Source organism: Balaenoptera borealis (assembly GCF_965194805.1).
Source record: "Balaenoptera borealis genome assembly, chromosome: 2".
Lineage (NCBI taxonomy): Eukaryota > Metazoa > Chordata > Mammalia > Artiodactyla > Balaenopteridae > Balaenoptera > Balaenoptera borealis.
Window position 1 is genome coordinate 72,017,036 of NC_138867.1, and position 19,807 is coordinate 72,036,842.

Below are 19,807 nucleotides of genomic sequence, written 5' to 3' on the forward strand. Positions count from 1 at the left end.
ACCTAAGTGTCCATCGACAGATGAATGGATAAAAAAGATGTGGCACATATATACAATGGAATATTACTCAGCCATAAAAAGAAACGAAATTGAGTTATTTGTAGTGAGGTGGATGGACCTAGAGTCTGTCATACAGAGTGAAGTAAGTCAGAAAGAGAAAAACAAATACCATATGCTAACACATATATATGGAATCTAAAAAAAAAAAAAAAAAGGTTCTGAAGAACCTAGGGCAGGACAGGAATAAAGACGCAGATGTAGAGAATGGACTTGAGGACACAGGGAGGGGGAAGGGTAAGCTGGGACGAAGTGAGAGAGTGGCATGGACATGTATACACTACCAAATGTAAAATAGATAGCTAGTGGGAAGCAGCCACAGAGCACAGGGAGATCAGCTCGGTGCTTTGTGACCACCTAGAGGGGTGGGGTAGGGAGGGTGGGAGGGAGATGCAAGAGGGAGGAGATATGAGGATATATGTATATGTATAACTGATTCACTTTGGTATAAAGCAGAAACTAACACACCATTGTAAAGCAATTATACTCAAATAAAGTTGTTTAAAAAATAATAAAAAATTAAAAGTTAAAAAGAAAAGAGTGAGTTTGTAAGTGTTCCTTCCTCTGAAATTTTTTGAAATAGTATGAGAAGGGTAGGTGTTAACTCTTCATTAAATGTTTGATAGAATTCACTCGTGAAGCCATATGGTCCTGGACTTTTGCTTGTTGGGAGTTTTAAAATTATTGATTCAACTTTATTACTGGTAATTGATCTGTAATAAAATAGAAGAAAAGTAATAAAATAGAAGAAATATTTTCTATTTCTTCCTGGTTCAGTCTTGGAAGATTGTACCTTTCTAAAGATTTGTCCATTTCTTCCAGGTTGTCCATTTTATTGGCATATAGTTGTTTGTCGTAGTCTCTTATGATCCTTTGTATTTCTGTGGTGTCAGTTGTAACTTCTTTTTCATTTCTGATTTTATTGATTTGGGTCCTCTCCCTTTTTTTTCCTTGATGAGTCTGGCTAATGGTTTATCAATTTTGTTTATCTTTTCAAAGAACCAGCCTTTAGTTTCATTGATTTTTTTTTTTTTTTTTAGTCTCTATTTCATTTTTTCTGCTCTGATCTTTATGATTTCTTTCCTTCTTCTAACTTTGGGTTCTGTTTGTTCTTCCTTCTCTAGTTCTTTAGGTGTGAGGTTAGGTTGTTTATTTCATATTTTTCTTGTGTCCTGAGGTAAGCTTGTATCACTATAAACTTCCCTCTTAGAACTGCTTTTGCTGTGTCCCATAGGTTTTGGATCATTCTGTTTTTGTGGTCATTTGTCTCTAGGTATTTTTTAATTTCCCCTTTGATTACTTCAGTGATCCATTGGTTGTTTAGTAGCATATTGTTTAGCCTCCACGTGTTTGTGTTTTTTGCAGTTTTTTCTTGTAGTGATTGAAAATAAGGAAACACAAAAGACCCTGAATAGCCAAAACAATCATAAGAAAGAAGAACAGATCTGGAGGAATCACACTCCTTGACTTCAGACTATACTACAAAGCTACAGTAATCAAATCAGCATGGTACTGTGACAAAAACAGCCACATATATCAATGGAACAGGATAAAAAGCCCAGAAATACACCCACACACTTATGGTCAATTAATCTATGACAAAGGAAGGAAGAATAAACAATGGAGGAAAGGCAGTCTGCTCAATAAGTGGTGCTGGGAAAACTGGACAGCTACAGTACATGTAAAAGAATGAAATTAGAATATTCTCTAATATCATATACAAAAATAAACTCAAAATGGATTAAAGACCTAAATGTGAGACTGGATACTATAAAACTCCTAGAGGAAAACATAGGTGGAACACCCTTTGACAATCACAGCAATGTTTTTTTGGATCTGTCTCCTAAAGTAAAGGAAATAAAAGCAAAAATAAACGAACAGGACCTACTTAAACTTAAAAGCTTTTGCACAGCAAAGGAAACCATTAACAAAACGAAAAGACAACCTACTGAATGGGAGAAAACATTTGCAAATGATATGACCAATAAGGGATTAATATCCAACATATATAAACAGGTCATACAACTCAACATCAAAAAAACAAACAACCCAATTTAAAAATGGGCAGAAGAATTGAATAGAGACATTTTTCCAAAGAGGAAATGCAGATGATCAACAGGCACATGAAAAGATGCTCAACATCACTAATCATCAAGGAATGCAAATCAAAACCACCATGAGAGGGACTTCACTGGTGGCACAGTGGTTAAGAATCCACCTGCCAATGCAGGGGACACAGGTTCGAGTCCTGGTCCAGGAAGATCCCACATGCTGTGACGCAACTAAGCCCGTGTGCCACAACTACTGATGCCCATGCACCTAGAGCCCATGCTCCGCAACAAGAGAAGCCACCACAATGAGAAGCCCACACACCGCAACAAAGAGTAGCCCCTGCTCACCGCAGCTAGAGAAAGCCTGTGCACAGCAACAAACACCCAACACAGCCAAAAATAAATAAACAAAGTAACTAATTAATTTTTTTAAAAGTCTGGGAATTAAAACTTCATCAGGGACCAAAATTTAAAAAATAAAAACAAAAAAAAACCCACCATGAGATATCACCTCATGCCTGTCAAAGTGGCTATCATCAAAAAGAACACAAGTAACAAATGTTGGCAAGGATGGGGAGAAAATGGAACCCTTGTACACTGTTGATGGGAACGTAAATTGGTACAGCCACTATGGAAAACAGTATGGAGGTTTCTCAATAAACTAAAAATAGAACTACCATATGACCCAGCAATTCCACTCCTGGGTATAGATCTGAAAAACAAAAACAAAAACAAAAAGCACTAATTTGAAAAGATACATGCACCCCAATGTTCAGAGCAGCATTATTTACAATAGCCAAGATATGGAAACAAACTAAGTGTCCATCAACAGATGAGTGGATTAAGAAGATGTGGTATATGTATACAATGGAATACTACTTAGCCATTAAAAAGAACAAAATTTTGCCATTTGCAGCAACATGGATGGACTTGGAGGGCACTATGCTAAGTGAAATAAGTCAGACAGAGAACGACAAATACTGTATAACATCACATATGTGGAATCTAAAAAAATATAACAAACTAGTGAATATAACAAAAAAGCAGACTCACAGATAGAGAGAGCAAACTAGTGGTTACCATAGAGGGGGGACAATATAGGGACAGGGGAGTGGGAGGTACAAACTATTGAGTGTAAGATAGGCTCAAGGATGTCTATTGTACAACATGGGGAATATAGCCAATATTTTGTAATAACTGTAAATGGAAAGTAACCTTTAAAAATTGTATAAAAATTTAAAAATTTTTTAATTATATAAAATGTGTAAAAGCTTCAGTACTTTTCATGTATTCAGAGAGAATTGTCTTTTGAATAGTCCTGTTAAAAAGCCTTCTCATACTTCTTTATGTCCCCTCATCCTTCTAATTCTTCTTTTTTCTTTTTTTTTTTTAAGGGAAATAAACATTACTCATAGAGCAAAGACCCCTATGGTTAAAGGATCCCTCTCCCCCCAGGGGTAACCTCCATCCCGAAATTGGCATGCATCTTTCCCTGACATGTTTTTATACTTTTTCTATGTAGTTATGTACCAACAACTTTTGTGTTTGCAGAGCTTTTTAAAAGAGATTAATATTACATTAATATCACATTTCATTTGCAATTTGTTTTTTTCATCCAACATTGCTTTCAAAACAGTCCATTCATTTTTCAGTGTTGTAGAGTATTTCATTGTAGGAATATGCCAGTATATTAATTCATTGTAGTCCAGACAGATATTTATGTTGTTTCCACAGTCCATGTTACACTGTACCACATTTATCTGTTATATCTCTTCTTCCTGCAAGACCATGAGCAACTCTAGGACAGAAAACTTCCAGAATTCCTGTTGCTCTCACTAACTTCCAGTACACCTGAGAATCACGGTGCACATAATGTGCTTTGCATGTAAGACGATGCTGTGTACCTGGCATGGAATAAGCACTCCGTAAAAATGTGTTCAACGAATAAATGCTGACAAGATATTATTGCATCTTGTGCTCTGTACTTACCTCTCCACAGTGTAAGATTTGAGGGGGAACTGACTCAGTTTTCACTAGAAATTCGTGTCGAAGTAGACATCTATGAAACAAAGTCACTTCACAATTATCCTGCTTTCGCATTAGAGAATCTCAAAGCACTATACGAACCGCGATTTTCTCCAGTGACACTTTTCCCTTCAATGTGCCTCAAGGTCAGTTCAGAGCAGTATTCAAAGCCTGAATACCCTTTACTGGTGGCTGGCTGGCTGGCTGTAAAAGACCGGTAAATCAGAGTCTGGATGTAAGTTAACAGTAACAACCTACTACTCCCGGGTCTTGTTTTTTCTTCGAAGATTTGGTTTTTCTTTTCATGGGTCTTGTTTGTGCTCTAAGCGCTCAGCTGTGCCACTGGAGGCGCTGACTTTAAATGGCACACCTCAGCAGGCCTTGCGCCCCCAAGCCCTCTCCTCCACGCGCCCGCTTCTCACTCTCCCTGATTCTACTAAGCAGATCTAACGCTGTTTGATCTCACCTCCAATTCTTTGCGGTTTAAGGAGCTGTGTAGCCTTGATGCACAAGACAAATACGCACTGTAGCTCTGGACTTACAGAATCATCTATCGTCATCCTGCCTTTGGATGTGACCAGTACATTGTGTGTTTCACAGAAATTAATCTGGTGGTTAGGAGGAGAAAGGCATTTCAAAATCAGTCTGCGTGCAGAACCTTCCTACAGACCCTGCAGAGGCATTATCAACGCCTTTCGCCCCGCCCCGGCTCAGCAAGTCTCAAACTTGACCTTCGAGAGGATTTCAAGGGTAGTGCCTTCCTCCCTTTCCCTCGTAGGCCTCCTTCTGAGAAACAGCTGCCCGGGACCAGAGCTCTGAGAACTGCCCGTCTAGGCGCTGGGACACGGCGGGGAAACCAGAGGAGGGGCGGGCGGGAGGTGGGGAGGGGACTGAGTTGGGGGAGGAGGGCGTGGGGGGGGGGCAGGAGAAGATGGAGGGAGGAGGAAGATCATCTGCATATGCATGAGGCACCCAGCACTGCCCTCTTCCCCGGCAGCTGCTCGGGCGGGAGCGGAGGAGGGAGGGGGTGGAGAGGGGAAGAATGAGGCGGGGGCGGGGCGGCAAGAGTAGCGGCTGAGGCGGACTTAGGTTTGGAGAACAGAAGAGGTGATTTGCATGGAGCCTGGTGATTGGCTGAGGGCTGGAGGCTGGGTCTGAGAGGCGGCTCCTGAATGGTTTAACGGACAAATTACAGGATTCATTTGGCTACAGAAAAGCCGGAGAGGGCCAGGTCTGCGCAATATGAAGCCTGGCCGCGAGGGGGCGCGATGTCCCATCTTTGTTCTAGTTAAAGGCTCCTTTTCTCTCCTCCCCACAAGCCCTCCGCCCATCCGTGTCCCCCCCACACACAGACACGCAGAAAGTGCAGAGAAATCCTGTGATCCAGTCAACTGGCTCTGCCCCGTCTATTAAGAAAGATGAACACTCCTTTCTCTTCCATCTCCTTCATGGGAGACCACTTTTCATTTCAGACTATCACAGCAATAAATATTCCTCAAGGAATAAAAAAGGCACTTTGCCAAAAGATAAGAGAATATATATGAAACGGGTGGATTATAGAGACAGACAATTCATGTAGGCAGGGGAATAGGCACACGTATGTAAATATGCACATAATCACCCTCAGAGCACAAAACACGGAGGGGGGCAGAGACATACAGGAGAGAACACACATCACTCACAAGGTGCTCACAGGTTGTACACACTCTCCCATACACCCACTGACCAGCACACCACCACCACCACACACACACACACACACACACACACACACACACACAGACACGGACCTCAGAAAAGGCATCCAAGTGAATTCACATGCAGTGGAAAGACTGCCGACAAAATATGAGAAGAATTTAAATGGCTCATCCCCTCCCCCTCCAAAAAATACTCAAGCGGAATGATTCTATTTGCATAATACTAATATACACAGGACGCAGACACAGGCAACAACAAAAAAAAAGCCTCCATTTGAGGCACACACCAGAGAATGCGTGTACACGCGCGCGCGCACACGCACACGCCCGCGCAACTGTGGGCGGGACACACCCACAGCCTGTGTCCTCCGCCCACGGGCACAAGCGGAAGACAGATGCCATCAACAGCGCTCAGTACAGTTTTCCAGAAAACACTAACGCGAGAAAAACGTAAGAAACCCACCCTGCTCAGCCACAGAAGCACCATTAGTGAACCCAGGCTTTCTAAATACACACACACACACACACACACACACACACACACGCCTGTCAGACGAGAGTCGGGTTCAAAGAAATAATGGATGCACAATAGATAACAGAGCTAGAGCATGTCATCAGGTTAAACAATACTTTGAAATTACTTCACCCTGAGATGGCTTTCTGGGATGCTCCTGAAAAATCATACCTAAGAAAAATAAAACATTTTCATTTATTCTGCTTTTCCTTTCTTTTTTTCTCCTTTCCTTCTTATTTTTAAGACAGAATAGGAGAATCCCCCTTCCGCAAAGGAGGATAGCCCCTGTTTTTGTTGTGCGAGCTCCTGAGCTCTGCCGTTGATTTCCCTGGGAGGAAGGTGCTAGGAGCGGTCCTCTCCGCAGCCTCCCAGCCAGACAGCACCACAAAAGGCATTATTACACATTCCAAATAACAAGAGCTGTCTATATATTTACAAATCTGTTCAAATATTTAACCTCTTAACTTGCTAAATATCCCCTCTTCTCCCTTTCTCTCTTGCGCTCTCCCCTCTCCCCCTTTCTTCCCTCTCTCTCTTCCTTTTCCTTTCTCTTTCTAAACAGACGGGGAAGTGCCCTTCTGGGGTCCAAAATGTGGCCAGGGGTGCTGGGCTTTACCTGACCCTCTTTAAATGCCAATTTCGTTTCCAGGAAATTGCTCCTTTGCCTGCCAAAAGATCGGGTTCGAACCACCAGAGCTACCCTTTTCTAAAGGACAAGTTTTGATGTTGCCTCTCAGTTTTTAAACTGCCGCCAAAAGGCATCTCCTAAATAGGAGGCATTTTCCTGACCCTTTAGAGTTGCCAGTGCCTCCAATCTGGGAAGTTTTCCTCGACACTGTACCTCAAACCCATCGAGGAACTAGTTAGTAGAGAGGCAACTTGTATAATCCAGAACCTTCTAAAGACAGCCAGGGAGTTTCAACAGTATTTGGTGACCCAACCAAGGCCAGGGTTTAGGCACATGCCTATTGCAGGAACCAAATTGGAATGCCACCGTTGAGAATTTCTTACTGCCCAAATCTTTCGTTATGGGGCTGATAAACTCACTCTGAGGGCCAATGTAGAATGTAAAGTTGTATAGCAGTGGGCCTTTAATGCAGCATAAACCTTAGATTAAACCAAAATCCAGGTGTTCTCACTTTGATGCATAAAAGGAAAAGAAAAGTTGTGTGTGAGCTCAGCGGGAAAGGAGCAGGCGACCCGCTGGGGCAGGGAGGCTGCTCACGCCCTACCCTCCAGGCAGGTGACCTGGGTAGACTTGCCTTTGAAGGACCCACAAGTACCCTTACTCTGGAGTGTTCCGGCTTCATCCAGGACCCTGCTGTGACACAATTTAAAGTGCCCTAAGGGAGCTTCTCCGCGCCATTCTGGGGTTTTCTTTTCGTAAAAACAAAGAATTGCAAGGAAAATCCGGTGCCTTTAAAGTTGACACCGAAAGGAACACTTCCTCTGGGCACGTTTCCTCTGGCCTCAAATAACTTTTTTATGTATTTTGTTTGTTTGTTTCGGGGTAATGCAAAAAGTGAAAGTGCAGTTTGGCGAGATAATGAGATGTATTGTCTCCATGTCAGATTTGTTCGCTTGACCATATTTCAAGTTCACCATCTTCAGACGTCTGTTCACCTCTGAGGCGCCCTACCCACCAGTGGCCAGAGAGCACCTTAGACAAACCAGCCTTCACCTCGGACCCTAGCCCTCAGCGGACTCAAGTTGGGGATACACCTCTGAGTGGTCTAAGAACTCCTTGCCCCGGGTATCTGCCAGTCGCTGACTCTCCCAAAAAGCTGAAACGCGCCCGCCTGCGCGGTAATGACCTTTGCTCGCTGCTGTCGCGGCTGGCACGCCGAGCCAGGGGCACTCAGGGCCGCCCAAGGCTTTGGCAAGAGGAAGGCGGAGGGAGGGAGAAACTAAGGTGTACTTTTGTTTTAAAGAAGTTTGCTGAAAATTTTTACAAATGCTAAGTAAGAGAAGGAAAAGGCTGAGTTTTGTTTTTTTTGTTTTGTTTTGTTTTGTTTCTGAAAAGTATGCTTACTCTTTGTGCCACGCCAAACCCGGAGGAAAACGTTGGCACTGCATTATTATGCTGTGTATTCTGTAAAATGCCATCTATTTGCATGATCATGAGATGGTCAGGACATTTCTCCCCTATTGCACAAACCCCTTAGGAAAACTGTGGGCAGTTTAGGAGTTTTCTAGTTTTACCCTGATTGGAAAAGATATTCATCCAGAGACATTATCTAAATCTGCGAAAGAATGAGGGCTGCTTGTTATGCGTCCTTCGTCTCCAGTAACGTGTGCCACCCAATTAGAAGCAATTTAAGCAATCAAGGCCGTTATGAGAGGGTGTGTTAAAAATAGGTTTTCTATAGCCTCAGCACTCTAATTCGGAAGAAAATCTAAAATTACATATGTATCATTTCTTTATATGAAATAAATATATAATTCCAGTGTCTCCTGTTCGCTCTTTTTTCCCTCCATGGTCCCTCCCCCATCGCCTGCCTTCCTTTTGGAAATTCATAACAGAAGCGAAATGTAAAGCTCCGATGAAGAAAGGGGACTAGGGTTCCTAAAAAGTCTTTCTGAGACCAAAAGAGAGGATCTGGTTGGGTCTTGGCCCAGCCTTTCCCCGGGCTCCTAGCTGTTGTAGCGCCCTTGGTAGTGGTTGCTCTCTGACTTCCAATCCGTGGTGAGCGGAAAAATCCCAGAAGTAATGCCCAGAGCGGAGGGACCCCACTCCCGGAATCGAGCTATATGACCCCAGGGCTCCCGGGGGTCAAGGGCTGGCCGACGGAGAGGGTGCGCTCTGGTCACTCGAGGCAAATCAGGATAGATGCTGACACACGCGTACAACTTGGGCGTTAGGGATGCAGAAAAAGGGCAAAGAGGATGTGTTGGGATAAAGAAGGTAAATAAAACAGGTACATGTTTCCAAACAGAACGGGAAAAGTAGAAATCAAAAAAGTAAATCAAAACAAAAGATAGACCGCAAAGCAATGTCCTCTAGCAGAAGCAAGAATGCAGAACTAGGGGGTGGCACTTCCCACCCATTTCCCGCGTTCCCACCGGGCCTGCGCGGGAGGAGGGGGTCCCGGACCAGGGGCAGGTGCGGGAGTGGCTGACTCTCGCGCCTCCTCCCCACCCCCGCCGAACCTGGCCCTCCCAGCACTGTGATTTGAGAGGCAATTTTATCCTCCCCAGCTCTCCCCAGAGAGCCTTAGAGAGCGGGTCAGGAAACGGACAGAAGCGAAGCTGTCAGAACTTCCAGGAAGCGAAGGGCCAGTCCCCGCGCTTCCTGCAGGCGACGGGTCCGGAGTCTTTGATCCCTTTGGCCACGCGGGCCCAAGTTCTCTGCAGTGAGTTGTGCTGAAAGCCAAACGTCTAGGACCTGAACCCTGAAAGCCCTGGCAGGGTGTGGGGGGCGGAGAGGAGTAGCACCCGAGCCTAGCTCTGGGCCCAGGGTGGCAGGAGGTCGCCCCTGCACTCACGAGCGGACAACAGCTGTCTCCAGGGGGCTGAAGGCCTCCAGAGTGGGAATTAGTCACGTGGTAGTAACACCCTTCAGAACCCAGTCTTCTGGAAGGAGCTTTAAGGTCAAAAACAACATTCCCTTTCCAAAACTTCTAAGGGTAGAACATGAGTGAAATGCGGACGGTTCTTGTCTCAGAGGTGCCGCTGTTTTCCAAAACAACAGACGTTCCAGAGGAGGCAGCGATGCCTCAACAAGGACAAGCTGAGGATCAATGTCTGGGTTTGTCAGAGTGTGAGCCACAGACCAACTGCCACACAAGCAGAGGCGGACGCCAGGGCCCCTCTCCACCCGCGGGCGATTCTTCACAGAAGGTTCTCACACACGGCTACGAAACTACTGCAATATTAAAATCCTTCCTAATAGCACCTAATTTATTTCCTATTTGTTCTGCTTGTTCGTATCTGTTTCATGAACTGAAACCATTTGATTTTTAACAAAGTGATCAATTTAATAATTCAGAAATTATTTCTATTTTCAAATAATCTTCCCTGGAAAGTAATGATGAAATTTTTTCTTGAATTTAAAGCTTCATGAAAATTTCTTTGAAAAAATAAATATACTCTATCTCTACATAATTGAATTAGAAATAGGTGACATTTAAAAATGTATAGATATTAAGAATATTTATGCTAATGAGGTGTTCTGATTTGATAAATATAGTTACAAGCATTTCTTCATTTAATTCTTCCTTTTGCTACCTAATGCCCTAATATGTTAGGGTAGAAATCAGAATAGATATTATTGACAAGTAATGGTACCCTTTTAAAAGTTAAATTTGTCCTTTAAATCTACTCTTTTCATATACCAGTTTGAAAGTTTAGTATGCACATACACTTATATGCACAAAATATAATATAGCATTTTCTCTGCTATAAACTAGCTGGGTGAACTTGATGAAGTCTTTTGTCCTTACTGGGTCTTGGCTTTGTTAATTTTGGGAGATTGAACTAAATAATCTATAGCTCAAAAATTGTAGAGTTTATGAAATATTTTACTTCAATATATTTTGCAGTTGTATAAAATTATAGGACAATATTAATATCAAAATAAATATTTTCCTATTTTATACAAAGTCTATATTTAAACTGTCTATTCTATGTAATACTCTATGTTTTAACTGTCTAAGAGAACTTTCTAACCTGATCCATCACCCCTAACAGTCTAAGGGTCCATGAATGTACAGGAAGGATCATAAAGAATTTTGTATCTTTATGCATATATCTACACTTCTGTAAATGAGGTCATAACTTTCACTAAATTCCCAAAGTGATTCATGATTCTAAAAAGTTTAAGAACAAGTGATCTATACTGGACGCATTTATGAACAAAAACACAACAACCACCCCAGCAATCCTTGCGTTTGCCTTCCTTTGCATGTATGAAAGGGTTGGTTCTTAAAGTAATTTAATGGCACCAAATGTTATGTGAACTTCTACAATAGCACCCGATCTAGTTGTGGAAACGAAGATCTCAGGAATGGTGTTATCTATAAGAATTGTATGCCCCTAAAAAGAGCTTAAATTTTTCCTCCAGCTATTGAAGCTAGTGAATTAATACCTTTGATAATTTTACAACTTTCTCTGGAAGACAGCTAGTTTATTTCAGCAATTATGAGAATCAAAAACTATGCAGAGAATGTGGTCTCTGAGACTGTCCTTGAAATTGTCTTTTTCTCCAATAATAAAGAATTTTTTCTCAGTTCTTTACCTCCTCTCCCCCCATCCCTCCTCTATTCCCAATATCCAGTCCACACTTAGGACCATTTTTCCAGACTGACATGAGCTTATTTAGTCTGAGCAACGTTTTCAGGGCTCATCAGCAGCAAATTACACCAATGAATTTTTTTTTTTCCAGTTTGGCCCCAAGTCTATGAAATTAATTTCTATGTCAACCATTACAACACTTCCCTTGGAAATATCAGTGACTGCACAAGCCACAGACAGATCAAGTGTAGGTGCTCCATCATCTGAATGGGGTTGGGTTATGTTTTCAATTGGAACAAGGTATTAAGTGATTAAACTGTGCCAGCAGACATAGCACTTTTATCAAGCCCTTTTCTTTCCAAGCAGGCACAGGGATAGTCAATCTCTGGCCCTGAAAGTCTCCAAGGAAAACTTGGAATGCTTCAGGAGATCATGTTTGCAATTAAAGCACGGGCATTTTTCTCCTCATCACAGAATAAAAGCTGAATACCATTTTTGAAACTTTACCTTTTTTTTTTTTTAATTTCAATAAGCTGCTTAAGATCCTCTTATTCATTGACAGGATTTTTGGCACCATTCTGCTGCACTAGTTCACAACCATTTAATTGTTAAATGTTAACAGATTACAAGTGACTTAACAGAAAGGCACATTCAGAATTCCAGACATCATTATCTTAATTCCTACCACAGCCAGATTCACACAAGACAGAAGATTAAATACCAATTTGGGTGCCATATTTTGCCTACCCTTTTGTTGACAGAGGTAGAACACTGGTATGTCTTCACCTTATTCCCATCAGCATACCTGGCACATGGCTCAGAGAATAAGTGAATTAGTAAATGAATGAATAAATATGCAGGCTACGGACTTCCCTGGTGGTGCGGTGGTTAAGAATCTACCTGCCAATGCAGGGGACACGGGTTCGAGCCCTGGTCAGGAAGATCCCTCATGCTGCGGAGCAACTAAGCCCGTGTGCCACAACTACTGAGCCCATGTGCCACAACTACTGAAGCCAGCAAGCCCAGAGCCCATGCTCTGCAACAAGAGAAGCCACCGCAATGAGAAGCCCACGCAACGCAACAAAGAGTAGCCCCCGCTGGCTGCAACTAGAGAAAGCTCGCGTGCAGCGACAAAGACCCAACGCAGCCAAAAAAAAAAAAAAAAAATACAGGCTACCTAATATCTATTTGACTACTTGGAACCATAAGAGAAGTGGCAGTTTTTTAGTGATTCCTATAATGGGTCTTTTACTGTAAGTGCTCTTACATGAAAAATACAAAACGAACACAATAAAATACTAAATACATATCATAAGTCTGAAATAAAATTGTTAAGCTCTTCATTATCATAAAATTCTTTTTAAAAGTCTTCCAACTGATGGAAATGGGGTAAGTAAAATCTAAACTTCCTTGGGAAGAGCAGGAGGTTATAGTGTCAGGCATTGATCTTAGCGCTTTGTGTGGATTATCTCATTCAATCTCCCAGGAAAACCTCTGAGATACGGACTATTATGACCATTTTACAGGTGAGGAAATTGAAGCCCAGAGCGGTTAACTTACTGCTCAGCATCGTATGATGCTGATGACTGGTCTATGCTGGAGCCAAGATTCAAATAGAGGCAGATTTGATTACAGAGACAAGAGCTCTTAGCCATTAGATGGTACCTAACACAAAACAGTGTTAAATTGATGTTCATATAATTTGTTGAAAGAAATATACAAACATGAGAACTAAATAAATACTCAGAAAAACAGCAGGTACTTGCTTCCAAGAATCCAAGGATTACACTTATATTGCTAATGGCAAATAGATAGGTAGGTAGGTAGGTAGGTAGGTAGGTAGATAGATAGGTAGGCAGCATAGCATGGACTGGAGAGTCAGGTGAGCTGGGTTCACATCCTACACCCCCCCATCCTCCCCACAGCATGCGGGATCTTAGTTACCCCCAGCGACTGAACCCATGCCCCCTGCAGTGGAAGTTCAGAGTCCTAACCATTGGACCACCAGGGAATCCCCTGGATTCACATCCTTAACTCCCCATTTTTTGACTGTGAGACCTTGGGCCAGTTACCTAACTTCTCTGAGCCTCACTTCTTCAACTGTAAATTGGCAGTAAAAATACTAAGCCCATGGAATTGTAATGAATAAACATAATGGATACAAAGTACTTGATACAAAATAAGTATATAATAAATGTCAGTTATTATGTAGACATAAAAGACTGAATTGTATCCTAATTGCAGCTCTATTTTGAAAATTGAAATGACAATATTCAGTTAGGTTAGGCTCCCCTAGCTACTTCTACAATATCCCATGTTTTTTTCCATTCTGATATTTTCATAGAATGTTACACTTAATATGTTCTGTTACACTTAATATGCAACCAGTTACGTTCTTTGTATGTCAGAGATAAATTTGCAAACAATCTCCCTGCCCCCTACTAAAAGCACTATCTTGGAAGTGTTAAGAATATCTCATCTGGAAGAGGCCTGAAATATGAGGAAGATTTGTGCAAGGGCATGAAGGAGGTTGAAAGGAAAGTAGACAGTCTTCTTAATCTGGTCATTAATTTTCCTGTAAGAAGAGCTCTCTCTGCCCCTTATTTATTTTTATTATATTTATTTAATTATATAATACTTATTTTATTTTTTATTTATTTATTTTTTTGCCACACGGCAGGGCTTGTGGGATCTTAGTTCCCTGACCAGGGATTGAACCCAGGCCCTTGGCAGTGAAAGTGCCGAGTCCTCACCACTGGACCGCCAGGGAATTCCCATAATATTTTAAATTTTTAATCAAAGTAAAGCATATACATGGTTTTAAAAAATAGTACAGAATGACTTAAAATGAAAAGCCACAGTCTCCTGCACTAACTTTCTCTACTTCCATTATAGCCCCTCATAAAGAATAACTTTAAATATTTTAAACTCTTTCTGGTGGTTCTTTTTCTGGTGATTACCACCATATTGTTAAATGTTTATACATCTACCATGGGAAATGCAGATATAGGTTACTATACCACTTCCCACACCTTTTCCCAAAATAGTTTCATCACTATTTTTTAGTTTCTACATTGTTTGCCTTTTAAATTCTAAATAATACATTTTCACATGTATTTCTTGATACAACCACCTCAGACAATATCCTCTGATTTCACACTTTAGCTCTCCTCCCATCTTTCACCACCCAATTAGCATTCTTTGTATTTTGTATTTACCTTACCAAAATTGATGACATTACATTCTGCTTTTTTAATTCATAAAATTAAGTTTATAAACATTTTTATAAGTTGAATATAAAATTCAAAATCAATAAAGTTTTAAAATTGTTGTGACAATATAAATATTATTTATTGTACAACCATAATTATATTTCATCTTATATGGCTTTTTGTTTTTCTTGGAGTTCCCTATTGTCTTTCTTTTTTTCTTTAATTATCTTTGTTTGTTGCCTTCATAAGTTTTGCAGGGTCTCTAAGATGGTATCAAATCTTTGGAATCTATTCTTTGTCTAAAATCTCCCTCCGTACGCCTCTCCTTTTCTGCTCCAATATTGACAAATTTCTCTCCAAGTTATCTCACAACTGCCAGGCTGAGACATCCCTTCATTACTTTCCAGGCTGTAGCCAGTTTTCTGCATTGGATCTCACATCATTCTTTTTGTATCACTCCTTCCACTTCCCCCTTTTTTGCTCAAGTAACCTCCTAACGTTGAGCACATAGGAGACACTTTTTCTGAGTCCTTTTTTGTCTAAAAATGTTCTTCATTCAGTTTTCACACATTATTGATAATTTGGCTGGGTGTAGAATTCTCGGTTTAAAATATTTTCCCTCAGAAATTTTAAGGCATGATTCACTGTCTTTTGCTGTGGCTGATGTGAAGACTGAGCCAATCTGATTTTCATTCCTCTGTAAAAACTAAAGCTTTTTGCCCCTCTGGAAGCTTTTAGAGTCTTCTCTTTCTCCTTAGTGCTCTGTAAATTTAAATAATGTATCAAATGTGAGTTTGCATTTATTCATTGTTCTGAACATTTAATGGATACTTTCTGGCTAATTACTCATGGCCTTCAACTCTAGCTCCTGTCTTTAGTTGTCTTTTTTTGTTTCTGAAATTCCTATTTGTTGGGAGTTGGTTTTTGAGATTAATTCTTTCTCCCTCACATTTCCATTGTATTTTCCATTTATTTTTCTACTTGCTTTACTTTCTTTTAAATTTACTTAATTTTATTGTTCAACCAATTGATTTTTTTTAGTCTGATAATCACATTTTTAGAATTTTTTAAAATTTTATTATTATTTATTTTATTTACTTATTTTTGGCTGCATTGGGTCTTCGTTGCTGTGTGGGGGCTTTCTCTAGTTGCGGTGCACGGGCTTCTCATTGCAGTGGTTTCTCTTGTTGCAGAGCACAGGCTCTAGGTGCTGGGCTTCAGGAGTTGTGGCTCGCGGGCTCTGGAGCACATGCTCAGTAGTTGTGGCTCATAGGCTTAGTTGCTCCGCGGCATGTGGGATCTTCCCGGACGAGGGCTCGAACCCGTGTCCCCTGCATTGGCAGGCGGATTCTTAACCACTACGCCACCAGGGAAGCCCTGATAATCACATTTTTAAATAGCAAGAACACTAACTTGATCTATAACTTCTTTTTCATAGCATCCTATTCTTTTTTTTTTAAATAGAATTTTTTTTTAACTTTATTTATTTATTTATTTATTTATGGCTGTGTTGGGTCTTCGTTCCTGTGTGAGGGCTTTCTCTAGTTGCGGCAAGTGGGGGCCACTCTTCATTGCGGTGCGCAGGCCTCTCACTATCGCGGCCTCTCCTGTTGCGGAGCACAGGCTCCAGACGCGCAGGCTCAGCAATTGTGGCTCACGGGCCTAGTCGCTCTGGGGCATGTGGGATCTTCCCAGACCAGGGCTCAAACCCGTGTCCCCTGCATTGGCAGGCAGATTCTCAACCACTGCGCCACCAGGGAAGCCCCCTATTCTTTTTTAGAGCATCCTGTTCTTATTTTATGGATGCATTATGTTTTCTAATCTTTCCGTGGTATGAATTAGAATTTTTAAGGAGTTTTTTGTGGCTGTTCTTCCTGACTTATCTGTTTCCTTCAGAATGTTGCCATCTCCCTGCCTGTTTCTCTTTTTTTTAATGACTGGTTTTCTTGGCCTTTGTCACTTATATTGCTGGCTTTTCTCAAATGATTAGAGATACTTGTTTCTGTTTATTACTAGGAAATAGTAAAGTGGCTCACTGGTAGCTCTCTGAACACTGGTAGAATCCTTTTTACTAGCAGTTCAATAAATGAAATGTGATTGGGCAGCTGGCCATTTTATTGAAGAACATACTCTTGCCATAATTCAAAGGCCTTGTTCTGGGATGTCACTGCCTGCACTTTGACAATTTCTCTTGTGGAGGCTCTTCATTGTATTTGCCTGAGAAAGGTATAATTTCCTGTACTCTATACACTGGGGTGGGCGCTTTGATGGTATATATAATCAATTAAATGCCTGTTTTTAGTCACACATCTCACTCCCATCCTCCCTCACACCTGCAATTTCTGAGTTCTGAGCCTTCCAGGGTTCCACATGGCAGACTGGCCCCATCTCTGCCTGATTCACTTCAGCATATACTCTAGGTAGTGGATGCTTCTTTCCTGGTACATCAGTTGCCACTCCTGCATCTGTTTTTCAGATTCTAGAACATTTCAAAATCTCTCTTTTGCTATTAGACTCCTATGTTCTTTAGTTTATACTTTTAAAGATGGTTTTCTATAATTTATTAATGTTTTAGGAGGGTCAGACTGCCATATTGAGTCAGAAGCTTATGTTTAAAAATTTAAAAGCTTTTTTATATTGTTTATACTTATTTCATACTACACCTGATTTATTGCTTTTTATTGGCAGTTTCTAATTAATCATGAAACCAAGTTTAATTTACAGTTTATATTGGAAAGAAAGTTAGTTCTAAGACACAATCTTTGATCATTTAAATGACCAAACATAACTCTTTCTTTTTCAAATTTATGTTTCATAATATAAAATGGATATGAAATGTTTATTTCTAGGGGGTCCTATGTTAGTGTTAAGAGCCTAGAAAAGACAATGTTGGATTTATTGAAATTTATTTATACCACACATATTTTCAAAAGCTACTTAAAGAAACTAGGAAATCCTACTTGTAGCAAAAGCATACACACCAACAGTTGGCATTCCATTACTAGACAGATGTAAGTTTGCTTATCAACAAACAGACAATACTGGATCCTTCCTCAAAAGTATCTTCAGTACCATGACAATGGTCACAGCAGTTTACTTGATACTGTAAATGACACACATTCTTTGACCCTCATTCACTTATTCACTTTATAGATCAGCTCCACAGGGATTGTGGTCACATCTATTTTTCACTTGTGCATCTCCAGTGCCTAGCATAGCTCTTGCACATTGTGGTCAATTGATAAACATGCATCAAGTAAACGCTGAATGAACTATGTGTCCAGACGAGATTCTAAAACTGACAATCAGGTTTGGGAAATTAGATGTATTAAGATGTATTAGGAATAAGAGTCTGCAGTGTGTGATATATGTTATAGGGGTCACCTGAGCAAGTGCAATAATAGGCATTCAAAGGAGGGAAAGATTGCTTTAAGCCAGGATGATTGCAATATCAAGCAGAAAATGAGGGATAGGATTTTGATAGGTAGAAATAAGAAGGGAAGAGCTTTACATGGAATAAAGGGTTTAAGTCAAAATAATATCTAGCTTATAAAATGTTTGTAGTCATTCAATATATTTAACTTAAAAAACAAAAGCCTGACTTACAGAATTCAAAAGTAATAGTTTCATAAAGAAGCACTGAATGCAGATCAGATTTTCTTTCTTAGATCAAAGTTACTGAATCGACATTTAGACATAATCATCTTGGTATATAAAACCACATTCCTGAGGCAAGGTTAAAGAGCTTCATACCACATCTGCTTGGCTTTGGGGCTGAATTAAAATATACTACTAATTCAATATGCAAATGTTCCCTATAGTTTTTTGTCTGCTTTTGAAAGAAGGACAAAATCTCTCATTCCTGATTATTCTAGTAAGTTTCGGCAGTTCCAATTCGTAGCTCTTAAAATTTCTTAATGAAAACAGAATGCCTGGATATTTTAATATTTGTTTACAAATATCCAGGTGCTTGCACGTTAATCATATAAAACAGAGTGGATCAGGCAGAACTAAATGAATCTGGCTGAAATTCCTCAACCAAGCACTGCCCACAACAGACTGTGACGTTCAGGTGGGTCGGTGCACACACTTGCAACAGTATTTATTATCTGGGGCCCCTTTGGAGCAGAGTTGGGAGTCACCATCAATTTCGATTTTCTGATAAGAGAAAGCACATCTCAAAAAAGCTATATTCTAACATGTTAAGTCCTCTCCTAAAAGGGGTACAGCATGCTCTTAAATAGAATGAATGATCTACAGCGTGGTGGTAAAAAGCATACTGGTGAGATAAGTCTTGAAAATGTGGACTCTGACCTCAGCTCTGGCAAGAATCACCTATGTGAGGTAACCACGTGGACCAAGGTTTTTCAAGCACTCTTAATGTTACCAAATACTCACATAACTAGAGAGCTACTAAAGGCCACCCTCCCCCCGTCCCACTGCTGAACTGGTTATGCCTTGGAGCTGACTTCTCTGCATTTAGTTTTGTCCCGATTTAAGATTACCTTCTCCTTAATGAACTAGCTGAGTTCTATCAATACAACTCTAGCTCTAAAGAAATTAAATGTTGTCCCATTGACAGCCATCACATGGAGAAGTCATGTACTTTTCAGGACATCTCAGCTGTGTAAATCCATTTTAAAAGGCAGAATTATACATGTGCTTTAGCGGAACCCCACGTTACAAGTCAATATCTAAACCACCTGGTCATTTTAAATTTCAAAGATTATGCCTTATTTTTCCTATTTTACATAAGCAGGGCTTACTGTTGCTCTAAACATGTAAATCAAAGTCCAGCAAAATAGTGTAAGCTAATGGCAAAGCAGAAAAGTATCATTAAAACCTGCTATTACAAAGTTACTGACTCTCTCAAAAGTACCAACTATTTAAACATTAGTCTCCATGTGTCTCAAAGGGACTAAAAGGTCATCTTCTCATTTTTCAGTGTCTCAGCCACCTTGCCCACTCTTATCCCATTTATTTTCCACTCCACATACACCTACACCCATTCAGACACTA